The sequence below is a fragment of the Diabrotica virgifera genome, chromosome 10 (assembly GCF_917563875.1).
Source record: "Diabrotica virgifera virgifera chromosome 10, PGI_DIABVI_V3a".
Taxonomy (NCBI): Eukaryota; Metazoa; Arthropoda; class Insecta; order Coleoptera; family Chrysomelidae; genus Diabrotica; species Diabrotica virgifera.
Genome location: NC_065452.1, coordinates 29931074 through 29943961, shown reverse-complemented (window position 1 = coordinate 29943961; position 12888 = coordinate 29931074).

Genomic DNA, 12888 nt, shown 5'->3' with positions numbered 1-12888 from the left:
TCCGAACAAATCGGTTTTCCGAATACCTATGTCCCCCAATTAGTTCGGATAATCGACGCTCTACTGTATTTCAACCTAATCCAAATGTATAATTACAATATGATTATAATAAAAACTACTTACCAAATTAGAATGAGTTTTCCTTGTCCAAAATAGTCCAAAAGTCCAAAAATATAGGTATACGAAAACTATTTAAAAAGGCAGTATAACTATTAACTAACTTTTGTTTGTTGTTTCTTTTCACACAAATTTTAAAACGCAACAACCATAAATAAAATCTAACTACAGCTGTGCCACAGCCGCCATATTGAATAATTTTTGACATGTCATTTGAACATCCAATCAGAACAAAGTTATAATGCGCATGCGCCGGGATCATAGGTTTTAACATATAAAAATTCACCCTCAGATCGCCGGTAAAGAAGTATAACTTCAAAAAAGTTACAGCCCTTTGAAGTTACAAAATGAAAATCGATTTTTTTTCATATATCGAAATCTCTTAAAGATTTTTCATTGAAAATGGACATGTGGCATTCTTATGGCAGCAACATCTTAAAAAAAAATTAAAGTGAAATTTGTGCACCCCATAAAAATTTGATTAGGGTTTTGCTCCCTTAAACCCACCCAACCTTGTGTGTACGTTCCAGTTAAATTATTATTGTGGCACCATTAGTTAAACACAATATTTTAAAAAATTTTTTGCCTCTTAGTACTTTTTTGATAAACCAGTGTTTATCGAGATATTTGAATAATTTTCGAATCCACCACATATTTGTATATGGTTAAGTACCTCTGAAAATTTATTTATAATTTACATTTTTAGGTATATTTTGAAGAAGAAGATACATCTCGATAAAAGGTGACTTATCAAAAAAAGACTAAGAGGCAAAAAAGTTTTAAAAACACTGTGTTTACCTAATCTTTTTCTTCTACGGCACTACAGCCCAAATTGAGCCTTGGCCTCCTTTATTTTTTGCCTCCACCTTTGCCTGTCTGTGGCTGCTCTTCTCCATACACGGACTCCTAAAAGGGCTTATGCGTCGCTGTTTATTGTATCTTCCCAGCGCTTTCGTGGCTTCCCAACCGGTCTCTTTCCTTGCATTCTAGCATTCAGTGCTCGTTTTGGTAGCCTATCCTCTCCCATTTTATCACATGTCCGGCCCATTGCAATCTTTGTATTCTAATGAAGTCTGACAGGGGCGTTTCCTTATAAAGTTGATAAAGCTACTTAAAGTGTTTACCTAATGCTACCACAATAATAGTTTAATTGGAACGTACACGAACATTTGAGGGGTTTAAAGAACAAAACCCCCATAGAATTTTTATGTAAACATATTAAAAAAAGCCGCATCTCGATAAAAATTGGCTTATCGAAAAAATACTAAGAGACAAAAAAGTTTTAAAAACGTTGTGTTTAACTAATGGTACCACAATAATGAATTAATTGGAACGTACACAAAAGTTTGGGGGGTTTAAGGGAGCAAAACCCCCATAAAATTTTTATGGGGTGCACAAATTTCACTTTATTTTTTTTAAGATGTTGCTGCCATAAGAATGCCACATGTAAATTTTCAATGAAAAATCTCTAAGAGATTTCGATTAATGAAAAAAAATCGATTTTCATTTTGTAACTTCAAAGGGCTGTAACTTTTTTTCTGTACACTTTTGTACTAAGGTAAGTTGGATTGAATCAATTTATTTTTGTCACCGGAATGCGTGATTTAATTTATGACTTACCTTTTTGAAACACCCTGTACACAGTCCGTACATAATACATACCGTTGCACGTCATTATCTACGTCAGAGATCTAAGTTGACATTGTTGCGCAATTACAAAAAATTCTTGAATTCATTTTAAATCAAATACAGGGTGTCCAGAAACTCTACCGACAAACGAAGACAGGAGATTCTTCAGATAATTTTAAGATAATTTAACCCAATTCGCTTAGTCCGAAAATGCTTCCTAAGAGAGCTAGAGCTCTTTGAAGATGGCGTCTTTTAATTAGTTTTTCTTAAATACCTCCAGAACCCTTCTATTTAGAAAAACAAAAATTGGTACGCGTATTTATCTTCAAGATATAAATCTAATCCACCCATTGCAAATTTCTAGTACCGATCATAGGCGTTCGTTTTGGGTAGGGCAACGGTTATTTTATCGCATAACTTTTTTATCTTTAAGTTTTATGAATTTCTGACACTGGATTATTAAATTGTGAAGTATTCTAGTACTAAAAGGTACCCTTGTTTTAAATCGGTAGGACACACCGTTTTCACCGGTAAAAATTCAAAAAAAGATTGTTTAGAAAGATGAAAACTGGTACATTTATTTATATTCCAGAGATAAATCGATTTCATTAATTGCGAATTTCTAGTACTGGTCATAGGCGTCCCTTTTGGGTAGGTCAACAGTTATTTTATAGCATAACTTTTTGTCTTGAATTTTTGAGCGTTTTTGACATTAGATTATTAAATTATGAGGTATTCGAGTAGGTACTAAAAGTTACTCTTACTTTATGTTGGTAAAACACTTCGTTTTTTGTTGAAAAGTTCTTTCAATTTTTTTTTAAATTCCAAAAACGAAAAACTTTCAAATCGATTTTTCTAGAAAACGGTGTGTCCTAGCGACTTAAAGCAAGAGTACCTTTTAATACTAGAATACCTCACAATTTAATAATCCGGTGTCAAAAATGCATAAAAGTTAAGGATAAAAAAGTTATGCGATAGAATACCTGTTGCTCTACCCAAAACGGACGCCTATGACGGGTACTAGAAATTTGCAATGGATGGAATCGATTCATCTCTGAAAAGTAAATACGCACACCATTTTTTGTTTTTCTAAATAGAAGCATTCTGGAGGTATTTAAGAAAAACTAATTTCATGACGCCATCTTCAAAGAGCTCTAGCTCCCTTAAGAAGCATTTTCGGACTAGGTAAATTTGGTTAAATTGTCTTAAAATTATCTGAGGAATCTCCTGTCTTCGTTTGTTGGTAGAGTTTCTGGACACCCTGTATATCACATAATTATTGCGAAGTTGATTATACAACAAAACAAATTAATATTAAATGTAAATAAATAAAAACATTAGAAATATACAACAAGAATTAAGTAGATAATAATCTTACGTTAAAGTCAATAATAAAAATAATAAATATAATAAAACAAACACTTATAGTAAAGAATAAAAACAAATCAGTGTCAATATCGCAACTGTCAAATAAATGTTAAAAATGTATGCCAAAATGTCACCTTTGTTCGATCGCAGTGAGAGTGTAATCCGAACAAGTGTATTTTATAAAAAAAGCTTTATATTTCACTTATACAGATTAAACGAAACAAGTTAGGGTGGTTTTTTAAATGTTCATTAATAGAAATCTTTCAATATTATTTATATGCGTTTATAATAAAACATGTCTAGTGGCTGTACTCAGTGTACTCAGCTAAACGACAAACGACTCTAAAAAGGAATCCACCTACGACTTAAATATTTCGTGTTGGTATCATATGACCTCACGTGCTATGACGGGGATAACCAGGGCCCCCACAAGGCTGACTGGCGCCCGCTTCTTCTTCTTCAGTGCCTTATCCGGTCCGGATGTTGGCGATTATCAAGGCTATCATTGTTTTGTTGACTGCTCTGCGAAACAGCTCCGCGGAGGTTATCCCAAACCATTGTCGGAGGTTTTTCAACCACGAGATACGACGGCGTCCCGGTCCTCTCCTGCCAAATACTTTGCCCTGCATGACGAGTTGAAGAACTCGATATTTTTCTTCGTTCCGCATCACGTGGCCAAGGTGCTCAAGCTTACGTTGTTTTACTAAATTAAGCACTTCTTTTTCTTTTGTCATGCGCTGTAGGACCTCAATGTTGGTGACATGGTCCACATAAGATATTTTTAGTATCCTCCTGTAGATCCACATCTCGAAGGCTTCAATCCGCTTTTCAGTGGCTTGCGTCAGTGTCCAGGCTTCAACTCCATACAGTAGCACCGGAAGAATGTAGCACCTCACTATCCGCATCTTTGTTCCCAAACTGAGATCACTGCAGCACAGCAAGGATCTCAGATTGATAAATGTAGACCGTGCCATTTCAATTCTGGATCTAATCTCTTGAGCGTGGTCCCATTGTGAGTTGAGGGTAGTTCCAAGGTAAGTGAATCTGTCGACTCTCTGGATCTCTTCGCTATCTGCCATTAGTGCCCCGGGATCTAAATTTACACAGCTGACAACCATGAATTTAGTTTTCTTAATATTAAGGTTCAGTCCGTATGTTACGCTCACAGTTCTCACACGGTCTAGTAAGGCCTGTAGATCATTTAGGCTGGTTGCTAGTAATACAGTGTCATCGGCGTAGGGGATATTATTGATGTATTCACCGTTCACTCGGATTCCCATCTCTAGGTTTGTGAGGGCTTCAGTAAAAATTTCCTCAGAGTATATATTAAAAAGAGTCGGCGAGAGCACACAGCCCTGCCTTACTCCTCGCATGATCTTCACTTGGTCGGTCAACTGGTCTTCGACCTTGACTTGAGCACGCTGGTTCCAGTATAAATTCATGATGATCCGAATGTCCTTCTCATCTAATCCTACTCTTTGTATAGGGCGGTGACCATCTTCTGGTGCTGGCAACGGTCAAATGCCTTGGCGTAGTCAATAAAACAAGCATAGACATCACAACTAACATCGCGGCATCTCTGAAGCAGAACTTGTAAGGTGAAAAGTGCCTCACGTGCACCCATGGAATCGCGGAATCCAAATTACATTTCACCGACATTTTCCTCGCATTTCTTGTAAATTCTGGCATGTATGATTTTAAGAAAAATCTTAAGTGCATGACTCATAAGGCTGATAGTCCGGAAATCTTCGCACGTTTTCGCAGATCGTTTTTTTGGTATTGTTACAAACGTTGACAATAGCCATTCCTCTGGGATATTACCTGAATCGTATATGGGGTTGAACAGTTCAGTTAACTCCTTCGTGCTTACTTCACTCATCACCTTAATAAGTTCCGGACCTGTGGCTTTACCATTTTTAGACTGTTTTAAAGCCGCTTTCACCTCGCTTTCTAGTATTGACGGCCCTGTCATGCAATTTATTTCTGGAAGGTTGCCTCGGTAGTCCCAGAAGAGTTCTTCGATGTACATTTTCCAGGTAACCAGCTTCTCCTTAACTGTCGTCGCCAGGTTCCCGTCTTTGTTTATGAGGAGGTGTGTGTTTCTCCTTTTGTATTGACCAGTGGCTTCTCGAATCTTTCGGTGAATATTTATATGATCGTGTTTCACTTGGAGCTCTTATTTTTACAAGAAAACGAAAAGAAATACCTAATCACATCTTAATAAACAATATCTCCTATCCAGTACAAAGTTATGTTAAATATTTGGGTATTACTCTAGATAGACAGCTTCTCTGGAAAGAACATATAGACCATATAGTTAAAAAAACAGAGAGAGGAATAAACCTTCTTCGATTCGTATCACACTTACGTTGGGGAGCAGATCCAAATATTTCTTTGTTGTTTTTGAAAAATAATATAAGAGCTATATTCGACTACGGATCAATATTATATAGTGACGCATCACAGTGTCATTTAAATAAAATAGACAACATCATTAATAAATCCCTTGTGTATAGGAGCCCTAAGAAGTACACCGATAAATAATCTACAAGTTGAATGCTGTGAAATGCCGATGGATATAAGACGAAAAAAACTTGGCATCAGCCTTTTAGTTAGATTGTATGAAAAAAAGTTAAATTTAATTACCAAAATACATCAACTGTTTTTAGCAGACTTGACAGAAAAATATTGGATAAAAAAGAAAACTCTAAATATAGTAGATTTATATTCAAAAATGACAATATATAATAAACAACTTTAGAAATATGACATAAAGCCAAATTATAATATTGACTTTAATACTATGGAACAAGTTCAGGTATAATTTTTAAGGGACTATAGCAATTTGCCTCTATCTTTAAGAAAATTAGTGTTTATCTCCGACAGTTCACAAATGTTCAAAGACTGTTGTATGGTATATACAGATGCATCAAAAAATATTGAAGGTGTGGGGTGTGCCTATTGGGATAGCAGTAATAAAATTAGCAAAATGTTCAAACTAAATTCTATTATGAGTATATACACAGCTGAGTTAATAGCGATAATGGAAGCACTAAAATATTTATATAGTATAAATCGTTCAAATTTTATAATTTATAGTGACAGTAAAAGTTCTCTAAGTAAAATTAGTGCTATAAATGCTAAATCAAAAGTGAACTACATTGAATTATATATAATAAATAAAATTAAAGAACTTCAGCAACAAGGAAAGTCTGTTAAGTTAGCATGGGTTAAAAGCCACTGTGGAATAACTGGAAATGAAATGGTAGATGAATTGGCTAAAAACGCGGTGACAAAAGGAGTATTAACACATTATCTTTGTACGTCTGGAGATATTGAATCAGATTTATTCAAGGAGCTTAAGAAAGAATGGAAAGAAAGGTATATTGATGAGAACATAAATACAGGAAATCATTACAGATCAATCAGAAACTATATCACAGATAAACCTTGGTTTTCTAAAATGGAGTCGACAAAGGATATGACAAGAACCATATGCAGAATGAGATTTAACCACTGTCTTACACCATCATATATATTTAAACTTAATATAGCTGATAGCCCTCAATGTATTTGTGGTCAGTTTGGTAACCTACAACACAAAATTTTGACCTGTTCTCTTATTTCTAATAAAGTTAATATGTTTTTAAATTCACTGTATTCTTTGACTGATGTCCACCATCCCATTAATTTAAATTATTTATTAACATTAGAAAATAATGAGTTGGTATATCGACTATTGTATAAACATATTTTAGATATTAATCTTAAGTTGTAATTGTAAAATATAGTTTAAGTATTTCTTGTAAATTGTTATATATTAAAAGAAAAACGAAAAGAAAAAAATATAAATAAAAAGAAAAAAAATAAAAATAAAAGAAAAAAAAATACAAAAAAATATATAAAAAAATATAAAAAAAATAATAGAAAAAAAAATATATAATAAAAAAATATATAATAAAAACAAATGAATGACGAACTTGGACAGTCCATAGTAAAAAGCTTTCGAATGAAGTAGAGGGCTAAAGAAGAAAAAGAAGAATGTTGCAGTTTTTACTGTGGAACTCTGAGAACATCATTTAGAAAAAATAAATAAAAAAAATATAAAATAAAAAATTATTAAAAAAAATACAAAAATAATTATTTATTAGTAGAATTGTTTATTAGAGATTAATATTAGTATTAGTTTTAGGATAAGATACGAAAAAATGACTAATAAAATAAAAAATAGTAAAATTGGCGAATGGATTTAGTGTCCGCAGTCATATAAACCCAAATAAACAACAACAACACTTGGAGCTCCTCGATTAATTTACATTTTTCTTGCATCAATGTCTCCTTGGCTCTTCGTATTTCTTTTTTAATTGTTTGGTTGATTTCTTGGTATTTCTTCGCGTCCCTGTTCTTCATTAATCTCCTTTGATCCATCATCTGCAAAATGTTATCAGTCATCCATTCTTTATTTTTTACTCTTGTTTTCTTTCCCAGATGTTCTTTTCCCGCATTCAGCACGACGTCTTTGATATAACTCCATTTTTGTTCTACACTCTGTTCTTGTTGTTTAGCGGTTTCTAGTTTTTCTCTCATTACACATCTCTTACGTTCTGACGAACTACGGGGTCTTTTAGAGTGTCATAATCCAGGTTCTGTTTAGGTTTACTTTTGATGATTTTCTTTAGTTTGAGTTCTACCTGGCCCACTAATGGGTTGTGGTCCGATGAGACGTCTGCTCCTGGGCGCCCGCGCGCGGGACATATCTTAGCGCCCTTTAAATCTACTATAATATAAAACTAATAAATATTTTTGAAAGATTTAAACGCAGAATGAAAGACTACATTATTACTGAGGCCGAAAGTCCCTGAAAACTTCTATAATGTTTATTTTCATAAGTTACTGGTGTGAAAATAAAAGAGAAAATTTAGTGTGATTTTTAACCTGGAAGCAGTCGCGCCGTTAGAAAAAATCTAACATTTTTTCCTTTTTCGTGATATCATATCGATGAAAAATTTTGCCACATAACTTTCCACTCGTAAGTGCTTCGAGGAAATGTGTAGAAATTCGTGGGTTTTTGTCTTTTTTTGGAATTTATGGCTTTGGTGAGAATCAATTAGCTTTAATAATTGTTAGAAATAATATTTCTAACATAACAAGTAAATAAAAATACTATAAACTTAAAATTTGTTGTAAATTTGTATTTAAATTCGTTTGTTAGATAAAATCTAACGCGCGACTGATTCTGTGACAGAAAAAGGCGCGACTGTTCCCGGGTTAATTGCAAATATTTAATTCAAAAGAAACTTTTTATTTATTCTAAGTGACTGTCGGCCCTCGGCAATAACTTTATAAAAAAAATAAAACACATTGAAACTTTTGACAGGCGACATTTTGCGCCTTTCCCCTTAAATTTTTTTGCTACATTAATAAGCTATACATTTAAGTAAATAAACAATAATATTTTGTCATTACAAAGTTTTCAAATAAATTTTATATAGGGTGTCTGCATAACTAGGAACCATATGGGAAGCTGTTTTATTGTTAATTTTACGAGAAAAAGTTCATAAAAAGTTCATTCTTCATAAAAAGATCTGCATTGTCTAGAACTCAGAATACAATCATCAAATATCAAATTTTAGGAATCTTATACGAGGTATGTCAAAAAATATGAGTTTCGGTCAAGAACAAAGTACGTTTAGTTGTCACAATATTGAAAAGTTATTATGAAAAGTTGTTCAGCATTAAAAACTATGTTTCTATAATGTGCAATTACATCCTTCTAATTGCTCCTTCAATTATAATATTGTGATCTAGAAAGGCACTTTACGCTTGATCGAAACTCATATTTTCTTACACAAATCTCATATAATATAAAATTGATAACATTTGATAGGATTTGATGGTTGCATTTTAGATTTTAGACCATGCAAAGCTTTTTATAAAGAACTTTTTATCGTACAATAATTGTACTTTTCAACAACGCTTCTTTCGTTTATTAGAAATAATGTGATAAGTCTTTTATTATTAATAATTACCCCTTTTCATTTATTACAAAAATAATATGATAACTCTTTTATTATTATTAATTAATTAATCATTAATAATAAAAGAGTTATCACATTATTCGTAATAAATGAAAAGGGTGCTGGGTATCTGTAGTTTGAGAAAAAAAATTTCAATTAAAAGGATGTAATAACATATTAAAACATAGTGTTTAATTAATTCCAAACAACTTTTCGGGTATAATATCACAAGAGAGTGAGAATAAATTGAAAATATTGATTTTCGAAAAATTGTTCTCTGGTAATAGACACGAGAGCCCGCAGGGCTCGCGTGGCTATTGCCCAATGACAACAAATTTGAGTAAAAATGAAGCAATATTTTCTTATTTATTCTTACTGTCGTGTGATATTCGTAAGATTATTTTTTAATACGTATATTATGGATATTTTCTTAAATGTGACAGTTGTCAAAACTAGGAAACCATTAAACAGAAACAATCTACTTAAAAAAATTCTATCGGTAATTTTCTACAGTAGATAATTCTCAGTATAATTTTAATCTGATTGGACAGAATTAAACACGTGATCAAATATCTTACTATATGATTGGAAGTTAAAATCATTAAAAAATAATCATAATAATAATTTTCGATATTGTGAAATATAAGGTACTCTTGATCGAAATTCATATTTTTGATACTAGTATAAGTTTGATACAATTTTATATTTGGTTGTATTTTAGTTTTTAGACTATGCAAACCATTTTATGAAGAACAATTTTTTCCGTAATATTAATAATGAAAAACTTTCCCATATGGTTCCAAGTTACGCAGGCACAATGTCTTAATTTTCTATTTTTCAAAATAAATTGTAAATTGTGAAGTTTATTAGAGGAAACTCGATTATATTTAACCTTTAACTACACGCGCTGGCGTACTTTGTACGCCAGATATAAGAATTCTACTGGAAATATATTTAAAAATTTAATTTTTGACCTTGCTTATTTTTCTTCCTATCACTGGAATGTGCTTTACAATTTGGTTTTAGTTCCGTTATAATCGGCGTTCTGGAAAGATCGTAATTTACATTTTATTATTTGTTGTTTCCGGTGGTGGACAATATACCCCAGGATTATATTACTATAAGTCGTAATATAAGTACATATTTTAATTGTTTTTTAGTCATTATGGCAAAAAATATATTTTTCTTTGTAAACAATACTTTTTCTCCTGTAAAAAATCACATTTAAAAAAATTTTTATTAGTAATTTTATTTATCATGGAATCCAGTTATTCCATGATTCCAGTTATAAATCCCAATTCGCTTACTGAAAAGGAACTCCAAGTATTCACTGATGCCGAATAAGGTTTATAACAAACAATTAAGTGTATTTTTTCAAAAAAAAATTAAACAAATCCGCTGTTTTTAAGTGTATTTTCTTGTGGTGTACAAAGTACGCCACGCGTGTAGTTATGTTATAACTTGATGCGCGGGTAGTTAAAGATTAAAATGAATTATTATTATTACTGCAATAATAGTCGTATTTATTAACTTCAATATAAAATAAAATTTTAAACCTTTCACTGCAAGAAACCACACCTTCACCAGTAACAGTAAATAATGTTTGTGCCTAATAGACGAGAAGGGAAAAGGTATTATCAAATACATAATCATAATTCATAGAGTATTTGTTTACTTAAGGATAATTATCATAAATTCGAGTAAAAGATTCACTTTATACGAGTAAAACTGCTTGATCCAGCAAGTTGTGTTTTTGTACGAGTAAACGGCTAAGTTGCGTTTTATGGGTGTTAATGATTTATGTTTCTACTCGTCAAGGAGTGTGATTTTATGTTTATTTGACTATTTTGAGGGTCACTTTAGTTAACAACATAAAATCGATTGGATGGTATGCCAAGCGTAATTCAATCTACTTCAAAGAAAAAAATTAGGAAGGAACAACAAAATATATTTTTGAAGGAGTAAGTTCAAAATTTCAGGACGGGAATAATTATTTTTTCAGTAATAACAAAATATTTGATTTTTGAGATTTCTCTAGCTGTTCATGAAATAATTAAAATTGTATATAAAAAATGATTATCTCATTTAAAATAAATATTTCTTATTTAATAAACCTTCGGTTTGGCGCCCAAATATATTATCTAATTTAAAATAAATATTTCTTATTTACTAAACCTTCGGTTTGGCGCCCCTTTGGGGTTACGCCCGCTTGCGCCGCACGCGTTGCACGCCCGTTTACGGGGGCCCTAAGGATAACGTGCAAAGGTATATATTATACGGACTGTAATAAACTTTACTTAATTTTTTTGGTTTTAGCACCTAATCTTTACAACCCAATAGATCCCTATAACCCTCGAATAACTCCAAATTTAGCATACTTTCCTCCCCTACTATAATGCATACTACAGTAAGCATAATAAATGGTATAAGCCATATCCATGGTTATGGCGGTTTATGTAAACTAATTTCTAAACCACATTCGTCAAATAATATGAAAACAGAAATTTGTAAAAATACTAATATAGTCTAACCCACGTTTTCATTATATGTGGGTTAGACGCTTGTTTCAAATCTTTGTAAGCGTCTTTTCATTGTGTGCACCAGATGCAAAATATTCTTCTCTTCTTCTTCTTTTATATAGGCAGTACTGCCTGTTTTTCTTCAACGGTACCTTTCATTTTGCCCCTAAGTTGTCATTCCATCTTTTTCTTGGGCGTCCTATACTTTTCCTGCCTAACGGTGACTTGTCCCTGGCTATTCTTACTATCCTTGATTTAGACATCCTGCTTATGTATGTGCATATTCCACTCTTCTTTTCTGTTCTTATTTTATTATTATTATGTTCTTATTACAGGCTGTTTGGTAAAGAATGGGCCATAGGTTAACCGTAAATTCCTGAAGGTAAAATAGGTGTTAGTTAAAACTATAAAATAGTTAAAATAACCGAAATACAGGGTGTCAAAGTTAAACTTTTATTTTATTTATTTTTGAATATTTCCTGACAGGCATGGAACATCAACACGAAATTTGGTACGTGCTGCTGGTACTATACACCTTCCTAAATGATGTTAAACAAACGTTCCTGGCTACTACCGGAGGCGTACGACGGGGGAACGTGAATGGTTGACCCTTCCCAAATATTACGCCACTGCTGGAATTTCTATTTTAGTGCAATTTTTGGATTCTCCAATACTTTCTATGTAAATAACATACTCTTAATTCGTAACGATAAAGCGATTAGTTTTCGAGATATTTGAAGCTAAAACAAAGGAGCCCAATACATTAATCAAAACAACTGTGCCTTTTCATTATTTTTAACTTCAAATATCTCGAAAACTCATGACTTTATTTTATCGTTACGAATGAAGAGTATATTAATTGCATAGAAAGTATTGGAGAATCTAAAAATTATGCTAAAATAGAAGTTACGTAAGTGTCGTAGAATTTGGGAAGGGCCAACCCTTCACTTTCCCCTGTCGTACGCCTCTGGTATTAACTAGAAACGATTATTTTACATAATTTAGTAAGGTGTACAGTATCTACATTTTCTGCCAAGTATCATAAGAATAAAGAATATGTCAAATAGTTTTAAAGTACCGGGCACAAATAGTTCTTAAAGTTTTAAATAAAGAATAAATTATAAGAAAAAGACTAAGTTTTCACTCTAATGGCACATAACATATCCCACCAGAATGAAAACAATGGGAACCTTCTCTATAAATTCTCTATAAATGGGAATAAATTATAAATTAATAAA